Raw genomic sequence first — 16,065 nt, forward strand, 5'->3', positions numbered from 1 at the left:
ATCGTGAGAACATTATCCATATTGAAATTCTGTAGTACTGTGCTTAATCAGATAATGGATTAACTAGTTAAAACAGGACAGTTAATTGACATAAACATTTTCCAGATAAATCCAGTTCCAGCCCTAGAAAACTGGGCCACACATTTGCTTCTACACAGATTATACATGTCTGAAATTACCCCGAGTCTTAGTGGCACCAGTATCAGAGCTGGTGGCCCACATCAGTCAATACCATGTCTATTTATTAAAAATAGCAAACATAGAAGACAGCAGACACATAAAAGAGACAGAATAATACAAATCATGTTAAAACAGGATAATAGTTTACACGTGCAATCCTATGCAGATTTAGTCACTGTGCACAGGACTGTACTATAGTTATCTTAAAAGGGGCATTAAAAGAACTTCTAAAACCATAGCCAAAAACCAAAATAGAAGAGCTAAAACAAACTGCAGGGGGTTTAAAAGGCTCTAAAGAATAAAAAAATGTCTTCAACTGGTGCCCAAAGGAATACAGATTAGGTGTCAGGTGAGTTGCCAGTAGAGAAGGACTTCCAAAACCTAGTAAGGAAGTAATACTGCAAAGCCCTTGTCTCTGATGTGCACCCACCTGACGTGGAATATTCAAACATAGAGAAGCCTAGTTTCAATCACATTTTATTGACAAAGCTCCAGAATAGAGGACTGCTATTATGTCTCTTCCCTTAGCTCTCCAATCTATATCCTGGAGCGAAATTTCAAGTTCCCTGTGCAAGTGAGATAAGGTGTTGTTCCAGTGTCCCCTGTTGGACAGGAGGGCTATCTCTCATAACACTTCAGAACATGGGGCATGCAGAAGGAGGTCTCTGATGAAGACCCCGGTACGTGGACAGGTTCATATGGGAGAAGACAACCTTTTGGGGACCCCAGTCCCAGAGCTTTCTAGTTTACTAAACTGGCTACAGTTCCTTTAATCCATAAATTATCTATGGTTATAGAAGCTCAACATCAAAAAAACTAAGATCATGGCATCCGGCCCCATCACTCCTTGGCAAATAGAAGGGGAAATCGTGGAAGTAGTGACAGACTTCACGTTCCTGGGATCCCAGATCACCGCAGACTGTGACTGCAGCCATGAAATTAAAAGATGCCTGCTCCTTGGGAGGAAAGCGACGGCAAACCTAAACAGCATGATAAAAAGTAGAGACATCACCCTGCTAACAAAAGTCCGCATGGTCAAAGCAATGGTATTCCCAGTAGTCATGTATGGCTGCGAGAGTTGGAATATAAGGAAGGTCGAGCGCCGAAGGATAGATTCGTTTGAACTATGGTGCTGGAGAAGACTCTTGAGTCCCTTGGACAGGCAACAACAGCCTATTTTATAGTGGTTTTACAGCAGTTTTGTTAAGGCAAGATGTGGCTTTGGATCTTAGCAAACAAAGGTTTAAAAATTAATTCCTAAGACAATACAGACACCCACTGGCAACGTAGGGGGTTAAGCAATTGCTTTGGGTCTGACTGTACTTCTTGCCTGCTCCTCATATAAAAAAAGAGTTATGAGCAAGAGAGCACACCCAGGCTGTAAGCACCGGACCTCCTTTATTTATTTTCAAAGACTGCTTTCCTTCCTCTGGTTTTCCCCTCTCTTGTTCGCCCCCACAGTCTAACCCTGCCCTGTCTGGTCCGTGGGCTTATTTGTTTTACAAACATAACAAATACATGTTACCTTTTAGCCACGGTGACTTATCTGACAGCTCAGCACACGACACGTGTTGGATGGCCCTTGTGAACCCCACGTCACCAGGTGGCAGGCAGCCAAACCACAGGCTTTTTAAAAATGGAAATTTGTTGAAATTTCCTCTGGATTTTCTCTCTGTTTTTAACCAGAGAGGATTTCCTCTGGCTGATGTTTCAAGAATGGGGGGGGGGATACTCTATTTACTCTCTTTTTCTGCATCATGCTTCACTGCCATGCACAGGATACAGACTGATAAAGTTAAGCAGTGGTGGGTTGTTGGGTTCCCCCCCCTCCAATCTCCACAGAGAAAAACAAACAAAACACAAGTTTTCCTAGACATTTCCAGTTCTGATAAACTACAGCCTCATCATAACCTCCGGCTTCCTGCTAAGATCAACCAGTTTGTTACCTCGTATGCACCACAGGCATTTAAAGGGGCGGTAAATATTCATCTTGCTAGAAACCCTGTAGCACTGCAGCATAATATTCATCCCAAACAGATTTTGCCCATAGTTTCTTTATAAGAGTTTTTTTAAACCAGAAATATTGGAAACATCATGCCTCCCCAAAGGAATGGGCTGGAACCTATGGTGATTTTCTTTCAGCTGCTGATAGAAGAGGGAGGTGATTTTTACCTCTGCAGACCACATACATCATGCCCTGTGTTGTTTGCAACAGGTAGGGTTGCCAGGTCTGGCTTGGAAAATACCTGGAGACTTTGGGGGTGGGTCCAGGAGAGGGTGGGGTTTGGAGAAGGGAGGGGCCTCAGCACGGTACAATGCCATAGAGTCCACCCTTCAAAGCAGCCATTTTCTCCAGGGGAGCTGATCTCTGTCAGATTGGGATCAGTTGTAAAAGCGGGAGATCTCCAGGCCCCACCTGGAAGCTGGCAACCCTAGCAACAGGACCACTGAAACCTGGGGACAGGACTTCAAGCGTTGTTGTGGGAGACCACAGGAGACAGAAAAGCTCCATCCCATACACAGATCCTTGGTTGCAGCCCTATGTTTCTTACAATGAATTTGCAGAGGACTGCTGGTCTTTCAAGTATTTCCTGAGGTCTGTGACAACAATAACAAGGAAATGTAGGTGGTCTTCTCCAGAGCAAATGGTGACTGTCGTAAGCCACAAAGCATAACGTTCTTTACCAGCAAACATCTCAGTGACATGAAGAATGCAACACCTACCCTCCCTGCCCAAGTACTTTCCAATTCAGTTCACCCCACATATTTAAAACAGCTGTACCAAAACCAGAACAGATTGTTGTAATCTGGAAGCCAGTCAAGCAGTTTCCCACATGACATAAGAAAAGATGGTGGTCTACAAAGAATGAACAAGCCGGACTGTATCCCATAATGCAACACATTTAAACACTGGGTAATATTCAGTCTGCTTTTTCACTCAATCACATCAAATTCCCCTCCATTCTACAGCTCTGTTCCACATAGGTTTTGTACATGCGGGTCCCATAATTCTCAGCACAGCCTTTTTTGGCCGTCAAAAGGAACCTCTCTTTCCTCTTCTTCAGCAGAAGAGCTGGCTGGATCCAATTTGCTGTATTTCTAGGGCAGGAGGTACAAGAAACTTGCACCCTATTTTTTACAATAGGAAAACCCAGGTCATTATTTCCATGAATGGCCACATTGCCACATTTTCCAACAAAAATGTCATACCCTGCGGGAAACCTCTTTTGTGAGGTGGAAACAGGGCTCTACTACAGAAGACATCACTTTAAATCAGGCTGCATTACAGCAGGCCAGCTTTAATTTTTAAAAAAACAAACGTTATGGAGAACAAAGCGATAAACAAGCAGTTCTTTCCTTGGCATGAATGTTTATATCCAAGTTGATGTTCAAGTAGTTCACCCCTTTATTGATAAACGACTTGGTACATTCCACCTTCGTTCCACCTCCTTCCCATTTTGTCTTGATAACTGGTTAAGACCTTTGTTTCACTGTGTCCCTACTCATGGAAATGAGGTGAGTATCAACACAAGACAATGTTGTTGGGGTGGTTGTTGTTTTTTTCAATTGTGGCATGTCGCTTGTGGAATGCATCCCTCTGGTGACCTTCTGGGACCTACTCCTTTGGTATTTAAGTATCAAGTCAAAACAAGGTGAATCCTATTGAAAAAAGGGAGGGTGATTTTTGCCAATTTCATTCCCTCCTGTGACAGCCTCCAGATCCTCCTTCATGCTATCCGTGGGGATCCCCCATCTTCCAAGAGCAGCATGACAGGAACATTTCAGCGGGGAGCTCACACTTCCATGCACAGACGTTTTAGACATGGACAGGATCCAATCCTAAACATTTTTTTATTTCCCCAGATTTTTAACTGGGTTTTTCCTACCTTTTAGTCATTACGTTTATTTTTGTGTGGGTAGATGTCAGAATCACCATTATTTTGTATTTTCTTCCTGACCTGGGTATGATAATTTTGATGGTGCTCGTACATTCTATATCTCTGCGGCTGAGTCCTCATGCTGCTTTCCCATCCTGCAGCTAGGTTATTGTTTTATTAGTGATGGGATGAGTTTTCTTTTTTAGGGCAATTGTTTTTATTTGAAGGGTTACTTAGTGCTGTGATCTGACTTGAGCAGTTCTCTTGGAGATGCAGCAAATCAATACTCTAAATAAATAAGCACTAACTAATCAAAATAGATTCTACCCAACATTCAGGCAAAGGTACTAAGGATCTTTCAACAAAGAAGGACCAAATTATTTCCTCATAAATCTCTTGGTACATTTCGTTTGAGAAAAGGCAAGGGAAAGAAGCATGGGTGACTCTGGACAAAAGGCAGAAGACCGGGGGGGGGGGGTGTTCCACAACTGTGAAGCGAAGATCCCAAACTGAGATCTCAGGAATTCTCTCTCTTCCAGACTTCCTACCTCTTCATTTTCAAGGAAACATTCCTCGGCTGCAGTCACACGGAGCATTAGCCACACTACTGAGATGGATGATAGGCGGATTTTCTGGGCGCGATCACACCGCAACAACTGGGAAGCGTAGAGCTCCCATGGCGAACCCGAGGCTTTCCTCCAAAGATGCAGAGTTAAATACTAGTACCTCCGAGGTACTAGTTTCCGGAAACAGCGGGGCAAGGGCTGGCATCTGATTGCGTTTCCGGTGGTAGTCCGTGGCATCCGGTGCCCGCCCATGTCCTGTCGCAAACAGGTTCCCCCCCCCAAGACTCCACAGGATGCGCACAAGCACCCAACGGCGCATGCGCACGAAGAGGAAAGCTAAAGTCCCGTTGCTCCGCAGAATCGCGCATGCCGTTGGTGTGATCTCACCGCGCCACTTCTTTGCCGCGCTGCAGGATCCTCGTGTGATCACCACCTCGCCCCTAACCACGGGACCTCGACGGGACATGTGATCGAGCGGCCGCACGTTATTTTGCTCTGGGCCAAACTGCCATGCTTCCCCCCTGCATTTTCCGGCCCGTGTGACCGGGACCCTCATTTGGTATTAATAGAAACACTGATAGAAAACAAAAGATGCACGATAACTGCAACTTGCATCTTTAATGCATTAAAGAATAGTATGTCCTAATAAAGCACTGTAAGTGTTCTGACACATGACACTTCTTAGGGTCTCACTAAGCGCTCCTTGTTTTGGAGCTCTTCATCTGACAACCCTACTCTCCCCTGCCCCAACCCTGATTGTCAGTCACCTTATTTGATTTCCCTAGCAGCCTGCCTTTTAGGTTCAAATGTTCTGAAGACCCTAAGTCTGCAAAGCTGTGAGGGTCTCCAAAGGTTCAAATGCAGAAGTTCTGAAAGGAACACATGACTGCCTCTCTGAACAGGTGAGTGCATCTACATGCTGAGTACATCATATGAGGAGGTGGCCTTGCATATAGGAGGATTTCACATTTATTTATTTACATTTATATCCCACCCTCCCTGCCAGGCAGGCTTCCTTCCTTGTCTACCTCTTCACCAAAACATAGTCCCCATTACACTCTCTGGATTGTATGAAGAGTCTCCATCGGGATGTGTGGATTGGCTCACTTTCTCATGCAACCGGGATTGTTTTGCTGAGCCATTTTTCAAGGCATCTTCGAGACACTTTGGTATCTATTCTATTATGTTTCCCTTCTCCTGCCAGGTATCCTGCAGTTTTAACAGCTGTTCAACAGCTAGAAATTTAACATTTCATCAATGCGTTTTTGTGTTGGGAAAAGCTTCTGTTAAATTTCTGTCCTCCGCCTATTAAAGTGTATCCATATCCTCTGGACAACACTTCTAAAAAATAAAATCGGGAATTATTGCTCTATCTTCAGGGGGGGAAAGTCCAAAATGCTTACTTGGATATAATTGGTTGGATCCAACCAACTGTTCAGCTGGTGAAAAAAAGAATGGGGCACAGTTTTTGACCTCCCCAAACAGCTATGTTTAAAATCATGTGCAAAAATGAAGTGGGACAGTGGCTGCAACAGAGAGAACTGGGTGAGCTGGAGCAAAAAAGATGGCTGGATCGAACACAACTGAAATAACTTACTTGTAAGTAAAGATATTTTGAATCAGAGTATTGATGCAAAATCCCAAGAATGTCCTGTTTGGGAATATGTAATATATAGATGAAATTACCCCCCCCCCCGAATCTTGATGGATCTTTCCCAGCCCCCCAGCCCGGCTGCACAACTATATCATCTATATCAAAGGTGGCACAGCCCAACTTGAGCTACCCAGGGGGCCAATTTTTTTTAGATTTGGCAGCCTTATGCGGGAACTGCAATGGAAGCATGATTCTAAGTCAAGGCGATGCATGCAGCCTGAAATATAGGCACTGTATTCATCCAGAAGAGAGGCAGGAACTGATGTGTTATATCAGGAGAAAGAGGGAGCAACTGGGGTTACATGGTCCCACCGGGGAAGCTGATAAGATATCTACTGGTGGGGACGGCCTGCTGACACACTCCCATTTATTAACCTCTCATGGGTTTACACAGCCTTTTAGCAAGTGTGGCCAAGGGAAGGCTCAAAGCCTGAGTCACATTTAACTCAGATCTTGCTCAGTCACGTCTGAGTTCACCAAAACCCATTTAAGGGCCTCAGGACAAGGTCCCAAATGACTGACCATATAACACATGTGCGAGTCACTGTGGAGACCAGACAAGTACATCCTCCCCACCAGACTTTCCTCTACAAAGATCCCTCACCGACTTCTGTGAACAAGAGCCCCCTCTATTGCCCAACCCTTTGAATGGCAGGTGAAACTTAGTTATAGGACTGCTAAGAATTGTTAAGCATTTCCTTGGTATCTCACTCCCTTGTCAGTCTTACTGCTTTTCCTGTCCATTTATGTGTTTATGAATTAGTTTTTGTTCTGCATAACTTCATTGCTATATCATATATGCAAATACAGACAGGAAGCTTTCTTGTTGGAGGGCAATAAGGGAGCTGCAATCTGCCACCCCAGACCCATAAAGAAGTTTGTGGACAGAAAACTTAATGCACACGTGAACTAAAAAAGTGTCCCCAGTCGAAACCAAGTAAAAAGCACAAAGCTATGAGAACAGCAAAATGACTGAGAAGTTCTGCCTGTGTAATCACCAAACCCAAAGGTGTTGGATTAGGATTGCTACACAGGGTTGCTAACGGTTTTGAGAAAAATATCCTTTCCCTTTAATGGGATGCTATTTGCCAGGTGATGTGATTTACCTCCATTCCATGAAAAGCATCAGCTGCCCATTCTACCCATTAAGCCTCTGTTGAAGGGACAGGACATTTTCCTGCTGGTCCCTTGGCAAACCTAATTTGGTAGCCAGGCCACAAATCCAAGAATCCTCTTATACAGTCCTAGATTCTCCAGCCCCATCCCTTTTGCATCCCTGTCTCTCAATCTCTGGACCCACTCGCTATATGGCAACAGGAGTGTTTCATTTGAACCAGCATGAAGAAGTAAAGAGGGGACCACAGAAGGAGGGGAGGTCATCCTGATTCATAGGTTCGGGGCTGGTTAATATCTGACAACCCCAGGTTTCACTGGAAAGATGCTTCATTGTCTAGCCAAGCCTCATTTGCCTGGCATCAGACTTTAACAACCTGGCCTGGAAACTATGCCTTTAACCTTTTCTGTCTTGTAAAACTCTGTAACATCCAGCCTGATGAAGAATTCTGATGAGTCTGCAAGTGTGCGCAATCATAGAATCAAAGAGTTGGAAGGGGCCATACAGGCCTTCTCGTCCAACCCCCTGCTCAATGCAGGATCAGCCTAGAGCATCCCTGACAAGCGTTTGTCCAGCCGCTGCTTCAAGACTGCCGGGGAGGGGGAGCTCACCACCTCCCTAGGCAGCTGATGTTTTGTGTCAATTTAGTGGGTCCTTTCATTCTTGTTTTTGGATTTCACATGGATCATTATAGTTGTTTACAACTTTTTTTTTTGTATTTAACCTAGGCCTGTCCAAGCGCTTTGATTTGGGCCCCATTAAGAACAGTGACGCCGGAGTTTCTCCACCATAGCAAGGAGAGTAAGGTGGCCCAGGGTCCCTCTTCTATCAGCAGAGCGCCACTTGTGGAAGAGGCAAGAAGGTTGATTGCAACCCCTCCCACCCCACCCCCCACAGCAGCTCACTGTCCCTCGTGTCTGTTAGCCCATGTGCATCCCATGACCCCAGAAATCAACTTTCCCAAGGTTGGAAATGGTTGTTGGGGGAGAAGAGAGTGTCAGAGATGCACAACAGTCTGCACCTATCACTGAACAGACACCTGAAGCTGCTTTACACTGAATTCAGACCATTGGTTCATCAAAGTCAGTATTTGTCTGCTCAGACTGGCAGCGACTCTCCAGGGTCTCAGGCTGAGGTCTTTCGCACCACCTACTGCCAGATCCTTTAACTGGAGATGCCAGGGATTGAACCTGGGACCGGCATGCCAAGCAGATGCTCTGCCACTGAGCCACAGCCCCCTCCCCTACCACTGACCTACCCTACCATTGGATCTGGAGATGAGCCAAATTTGTGAGTGACTGAGTATCCCTGGTAATGTGAACCTCTGAGTGCCACTTTCAGCCTTTGACTGTTTCGCACATGTAAATAACTTAACATTGCAGGGAAGGATGGACCTGCATGTTTCTCCCCCCACCTGATGGAAACTCATGTAAATGAGACAAACCTAGGGGCACCTTTTACCTCCTTTGACAGGTAGCTGCCATGATCCTTTTAAAAAATTTGTTACTGTTGTCCTCGTGTTAGTAATCTTCCTTTGGCCACTGCAATGTGCTGTACATGGGGCTGCCCTTGAAGAAGACAGTAACAACAACCTAATTCACAACCCAGCAGTCTGTTTAATTGGGTCTCCAGAACATTCTTCTCAGTATCAACTATCCCCTTCTTCTTTCACAAATTGCTCAAAAGGTGATAAAATGCTGTTCAGAAGGCATTATCATTTCTCTGAAGGGGCTTTGTTTTCCCTCAGCGACATCAGCACATAGCTGAATCTTATTGGCTATGTAGCAATCATAATGTGACCCCACTTCCCTGTGTGGTCAGCTGCAATCATCCATATGAGTAATCTACAAAGCAGCGCTCCTATTCAGAATTAGCTTCAGTTCCTTTCATGGTCATAAATACCTAGATGTATCTGACTGGTTTGCACCATCCCTGATTGGCTGGAATCACTGCAGGAACTAGAAACAATCCCTAACCAGGAAAAAAAAAAAGTGGCCAAAAGGGCAGCATTTTTTTAAAAGGTGAACATTGTTCAGTTAAAGGGAAATATTTCTGTCCCCTGAGAGCAGTAATTTTAATCCCCAAGTCAGAACAGAGCATTTGAGGCTGCCCTAACTCGGACAGAATAGAGGGAACCAGGGGTCATTTCGTAGAAAAAGAGGTGCAGGTGCTCATTAGCATAACTCATTAGCATAACTTATTTGCATATGCCACACCCCCTGACATCACCGGAGGTGTGTCAGAAGGCAACACCCACCGCTCAGGCGCCACTGGACTCTTTTGAATTGCTATCTGTTGGGGGAGGGGAACGTGCAGAACTGTCCTCACAGAAGAGGGAGAGGTTGTACCTGAATAAAACTTGGTCTTAAAGGTGCCACTAGACTGTTTTGGCTCTGCAAGTTACCTGGCTGCTTCTTGCTCTGACTGAGGGCTGCTGGGAGCAGTGGGTGGGGCTTGTTGCATGTGCCCGCCCCCTGGGCTCTTTACTGCCGGAGCTCCGCTCCTGTGCGCTCCCGTGGGAAATGACCCCTGGAGGGAACTTATCACTCTTGTTTTGACTAAGTGGACTGACTGCTTAGTCACTAATAGGTCCACATGAGGGTGCTAATAAGTAATTTTAAGAATTCTAAGTGGTTCAGATCCTGCTTTGTGTACCCTACCTTCATCAGGAAGGTGACAGAGCCTCAGAGACAGGTACTTTTCTGTTGTGGCACCTCACATATGAAACTCCTTTCCTCCAGCAATTTGCATGGTGCTGAGCTTGTTAAAATATGGACACCAGATAAATATTTTTGTTGTCGTAGAACTAGTGTTGACTTTCATGTTCTGTTACTCCCTCCACGCCAGTCTGAATCTTGCAGATGACCCATGTGAAAGAATGCTGCCTGATTTTATTCACTATTTTTTAAAATTATTATTGTTGTTGGTTGTCAGCTAGAGTTTTAACTGTTTTCATATTATAATGGAATCCTTCTCAGGAGCCAGTATCAGGAAACACATTCTTCTTATATATTCATTCTCCTTTTTAGGTTCTTCTGGTGCTCTGCCACGTATTCCTTCTTTTACAGAAGTAAGACTGATGGGACAGCAAAAGTAAGACTGACAGGAGAACAGGAGAACAAAAGATTGACAGGAGAACAGGCACCCACACAGTGGAATTTCTTCCTAAGTGAGATCTGCCATGCTCCTGCTTTCTGCCAGCAGCAGTGTTCCCTCTAAGCTGAGTTAGTGTGAGCTAGCTCACAGTTTTTTAGCCTCCGGCTCACAGATTTTTGTCTCCGCTCAGGAAGGAGGGCTCCAGAGCAAACTGATTTATGCAGTAGCCAATTGGCTCACTCACAACTTTAATGCCAGTAGCTCAAAAAGTAGAGTTTTTGCTCACAAGACTCCACAGCTTAGAGGGAGCACTGGCCAGCAGGTTTAATTTCAAGAAAAGATTCTCTTGCTTTTCCTATGAAAATATGTATTTAAGGACAACAGTGTTAGCATTGATGGAGAGCTTATTGTTTTTAGTCAGTTTTGTCACCATCTTCCAAACTCTCTTAGATTTTTTTATCCCACCCATTCTCCAAGGAACTCAAGGCAGCAGATACAACCTATTCCCACCCATTGGCTCCTCACAACAACCCTCTCAAGTAGGTCAGACTGAGAGAATGTGACTGGAACAAAGGCCATCCAGTAAGCTTCAAGGCAAGAGTAGAGATTTGCCACCTAGGTCTCCCTACTCAAAGTACAGCACCCTGACCATTATACCACACCGGTATACTGTGGTTGTAAATACTGTGTTGAGCAGGAAGGTACACCCAAATACCTAAATAAATAAAACTCTCTCTCTCTCTGTGTGTATAACTTAAAAAATAAAGCTGTGCCACACTGCTAGAAACAAGTGCTGGGTAGGTACCCTGTTTCCCCGAAAATAAGACCTACCCCAAAAATAAGCCCTAGCATTTGTGGTATAAGCCCTAGTGTGTCTTCTTGAGAAAAAATAAATATAAGACAGTGTCTTATTTTCGGGGAAACACGGTATGTGTGTGGGGGTCAACACAGTCTTTGCCCTAAATAATTACCAAGTCTAGCAACCAGACATTTGTACTGTTCACTAAGGCATTTTCAGTGGGATCATAAGCAGAACTATTGATTTCAATGGACTTAGCAGGGCGCAACACTGCTCAGGAGGATTCCACTGTTTGACCTCCAGATAACTCGAAAACGAATTGGTAGCCTCTAAACCATCACACAACACACATCAGTGATCACTGAAACATATTTTGTAAACAAAATTTGGCATGTTTCACTAGCACAAAAACGTGACCATCGGACAATTACCTTTCGAAGGGGACATACAGAAGGACAGGAAGCTGAAATGTTTGTATAAAACGTGCCACCTGTGAATATGCTACACAGACCAGCTGAAGCCTGAATACCTTTGTGTTTTCCTCCTTTCTGGACACAGATATTTCCTGCATTACCACGGCCTATTTAAGAGCCAGTGAATTTTTGTTATGTCTAGTAATGCTTCTTGGATGGCTTTCTGGCTCTCATTTATTTTCTATATCTTTGGCATAGATCATGCTTGATATTTTGGATGTGAGCAGAACCCGGAAAGTCATTAAGTTATAGAGCAAAATAAATAACTTCAGAGCCAGCTCGTGGTGTGATTTCCCGCCCCCTCCACCCCCACCCTGGCTTGGCCTCGGATTGAGGTCATCGGTGGGTCAGTGGGCACAGCCTCCCAACCTGTGCAGAGCATGAGAATGAAACCGGAGAGAGAGAGAATGCATGCAGAAAGGCAGAACCACACAGAATATATCTTATGGGCTGGGGATTTCACTGGTTTTATTATGTAATAACAAGCCACTGAGCAATAAACATATTTACTCCCGGGGGGGGGGAATGAACACAGGAGAAGAGTGTCATAGGAATGAAACCCTTATTTGGTCTAACTTGTATTGATGGCACAAAGGCTACAATTCGAAAGACATTTTCCAGGGAGTAAGACCCACTGAATAACATGGAGCTTACTCCTGAGTAGACCAGCTCAGGACTGCTCCCCACGCCTATAAAACATGGGGGGGAGGTGTTGAGGCTAGTTTTCTTCACTACTTCCCTTTTCCTATGCAGACATTACAGTAAAATATTTTTTTATCCAGTGAGATTCGAGTCCAATAGCAACTTAGAGACTCCTGCTGGTCTCCGAGGTTCTACTAGACTCAGATCTAAGTGGTCTGCTGCAGAATAACACGGCTACCCTCTTAAACTTTTTTTTTAATCCAGACACCTCTGCAACAAGAAATTTGCCTGCAATTGATGGGCTATATGTGGAGTGGATGAAAAAGATTCTTAGTAACACAACAATATACATTCACACAGTTTTCAACTGCAGTGCTGTTCTGTATTTCTCAGGTACTTGATTTATAGCTGGCTTCCCCCAAAATTACAACAATAGCCTTATAACTTGTGAGCCCCCACAAGGTAAATGGCCTTGGAAGGGTTAAACTCTGCTTAGGGTAGCATTGTACGTACAGCCCACCAGCTATGAATAGTGGCTCACCAAAGGTTTAGTGCAGGGGTGTCAAACATGCGGCCCAGAGGGCTTCTATCAGGCCTGCAGTGGAACTGGCTGTCTTCTGCTTCTTCTTCCAGTTCTGCTGCTGCAGCATCATCGTAGGTTTGCAGCTTACAGATGCACACCTGAACAGCATACTCAAGATTGCAACAGCACAGACATTTTGATGCAATAATTCAGAGCAAGAGGTGTCAGTTCTTAGACTCTGTTAAATAAACAAAATATTGCAAGAGTGCTAATGTTTTAAGCATGTTTTTACTTTAAGTTAAAAAAACCCTTTGCATTTGTGTCCTTTATACAGTTTATATCTCCGCTACCTGGCATTACATTTTATGACACACATGGCCCGGCCCAACAAGGTCTCATTTATGTCAGATCCGGCCCTCATAACAAATGAGTTCGACACCCCTGGTTTAGTGAGCCTTCTGTATTTTTGCCTTGGACAACAAAAACAGTAGATTTAAGATGCATTTGGCTTGCTCCAGTCTAACCCACTATGCATTTAGGTTCCTAAACATATTGAAATTCCATCTAAACCCACTTCCTTGAAAGTAAGTTTCCACAAAATGAATTCAGCCAGAATGTCTTTCAATTAAAGGTTTTAGAAACAAAGTATAAATACGTACAGAACTGTGGTGATGGAGAGATTTGTGAAGCTCTTCCACTGTTCACTTGGGAATATCTGAAGAAGTTGTCCTCCCACCATTCCCACCACTGAAGACATGAGAGTAACAATTGAAGGTAATCAGAGAAGGTAATACAACCACAATCTACTAAGAAACCACTTCATTTAAGTCCATTACATTGTGTGCTCCCCAGACCATTCTCCCAGGGTTAAGACTCCCCCTTTTCATTCACATTTATGCAGCAACACATAAGAATACCCTGTTTCCTCATTACTTTCCCATCTCCGATACTTGATCTATGAGCCTTAGTAATTGAAATCTATGAGTCCAAGCATGAGGTTTGAAGATCCAGTTGCATTAACCTTTCTTCAAACATCTGGGAAACCAGACCTTTGTAGTTCCCTCCAAGACTTCTCCAGAGTCAACATCTTTCTAAACAAGCTGAGGCCAGAGCCGAACATCATATTCCAGATGAATTTTGACTGCAAATGAATTGAGTAAAAAATTAACACAGGCATGCTTATAGAAATGACCCCTAGAATTGTTAAATAAGGCATGCAAAACATTTTTTTAATTCCACAGAGGGTTGGGTTTTTTGTTTGTTTTTTTGCTTATTTTCATTTAATGTTTTGCTGGGTAAAGGTTCTGATGATGACAACAGTGGCCCTATCATAAGGAAAACTGGATTAGACTCAGATGATGGTGGAGTGAAAATTGGTGGAAGGAACATTAACAGCTTGAGATATGCAGATGACACCACATTACAAAATAGTGACGACTTGAAGACTACTGATGAAGGTTAACACAGAAAGTGCCAAAGCAGGATTACAGCTGAACATCAAGAAAACAATAATAATGACTACTGAGGAATTACACAACTTTAAGGTTGACAATGAAGAAATTGAAATTGCTAACGATTTTCTATTCCTTGGCTCCATCACCAACCAAAAGGGAGACTGCAACCAAGAAATCAGGAGATTGAGACTTGGAAGGGCAGCCACAAAGGAGCTAGAAAAGATCCTTAAGTCTAAGGATATGTTCCCGGCGACCAAGATCAAGATAATTCATACCATAGTATTTCCAGTTAGTACGTATGGGTGTGAAAGTTGGACAGTGAAGAAACCTGACAGGAAGAAAGCTGAGTAATTTGAAATGTGGTGTTGGAGAAGAGTTTTATAAATAATGTGGAGTGCCAAAAATACAAATAAATGAGTTCTAGATTAAATCAAGCCTGCCCTCTCCCTAGAAGTTAAATTGACCAAACCGACACTATCATACTTTGGTCATATTGTGAGAAGACAAGACTCACTGGAAAAGACAATAATGCTAGGAAAAGTGGAAAGCAGCGGGAAAACAGGAAGATCCAACACGAGATGGATTGACTCAATCAAGGAAGCCACAGACCTCAGCTTTCAAGAACTGAGCAAGGCTCTTAATGATAGGACATTACGGAGATCATTAATCCATAGGGTTTGCCGTACATCAGAAGCAATTTGATAGCACTTAACACACACACACATACACACACATTCCATATGGGAAGCATCATGTGAAAACATGTACTTGTAATATTTAGATTCTTTTCTTTTTTGGGGTATTTTTGCATTTTTGTGTGTGTGTGCCCATGCCTGGAAGTCATGGTGACCTCTGGCGACTCCTACTGGGGCACGGAGGACATTCAGAGAAGTGGCTTGATAGCCTGCCTCTGGCATATTAATTTGTTTTAATGTCCTAAAACATGCTGTTTCTCACAGCCCAATCCTAAACACCACTGCACCCTTCTAAGTGCATTGACCTCAATGGACTTAGAAGGGTGTCTCTCTTCATTGTGCAAAGAACACTATTCTGATTCAAAGATCCATATGTGCTCAGAACTATATTAGGGTCATTATTTTGCATGCGTAAGTAAGTTCTTCCATTGAAATTTAGGAAGAAGCTCCACAAATGCATTTAAATTTTTGTACATATAAATAATTGCTGGATCATGGTAAAGATTCCACTGCTCAAGGATGGGCCTTCTGATTTTGACCTAGAGACATGAATATACACCCATGGCTTGTCTCAATAATGGAACCACTTTATGTATACACTGGTGTGCCTTGTTGATGGGGAGACTATTCAATACCTTGACAGACCTTTGGCAGAGCAGCTGCCGAATTCTACAGGAGATCCAGCACCAGCAGATGTTACAATCTTCAGCTGAGTGCCTGGTTTTTCCATAATTTACCCGAAACTATATTTTTAAGGTAAGCATGATTCCATGATTAAGTCAGAATGACAGGTTTGCTTTTCTCCTTGGGATGGGGAACTGATGTCTCCGGTAAAGCAAATCTCTTATTAAGAGTTGACCATATGATGAACAATATTATTTATTTACTATACAGCATCTAATTTGGCACTTCTCAGCTTTCTGGGGTCTGAATGTTTTAAGCCATGTCAAAAGTACAGTTTTTCATGAACGTTTTTCAGCAATGTTGAAAA

This window comes from Gekko japonicus, unplaced genomic scaffold (assembly GCF_001447785.1).
Source record: "Gekko japonicus isolate JY-2015 unplaced genomic scaffold, Gekko_japonicus_V1.1 scaffold619, whole genome shotgun sequence".
In the NCBI taxonomy this organism is placed as follows: Eukaryota; Metazoa; Chordata; class Lepidosauria; order Squamata; family Gekkonidae; genus Gekko; species Gekko japonicus.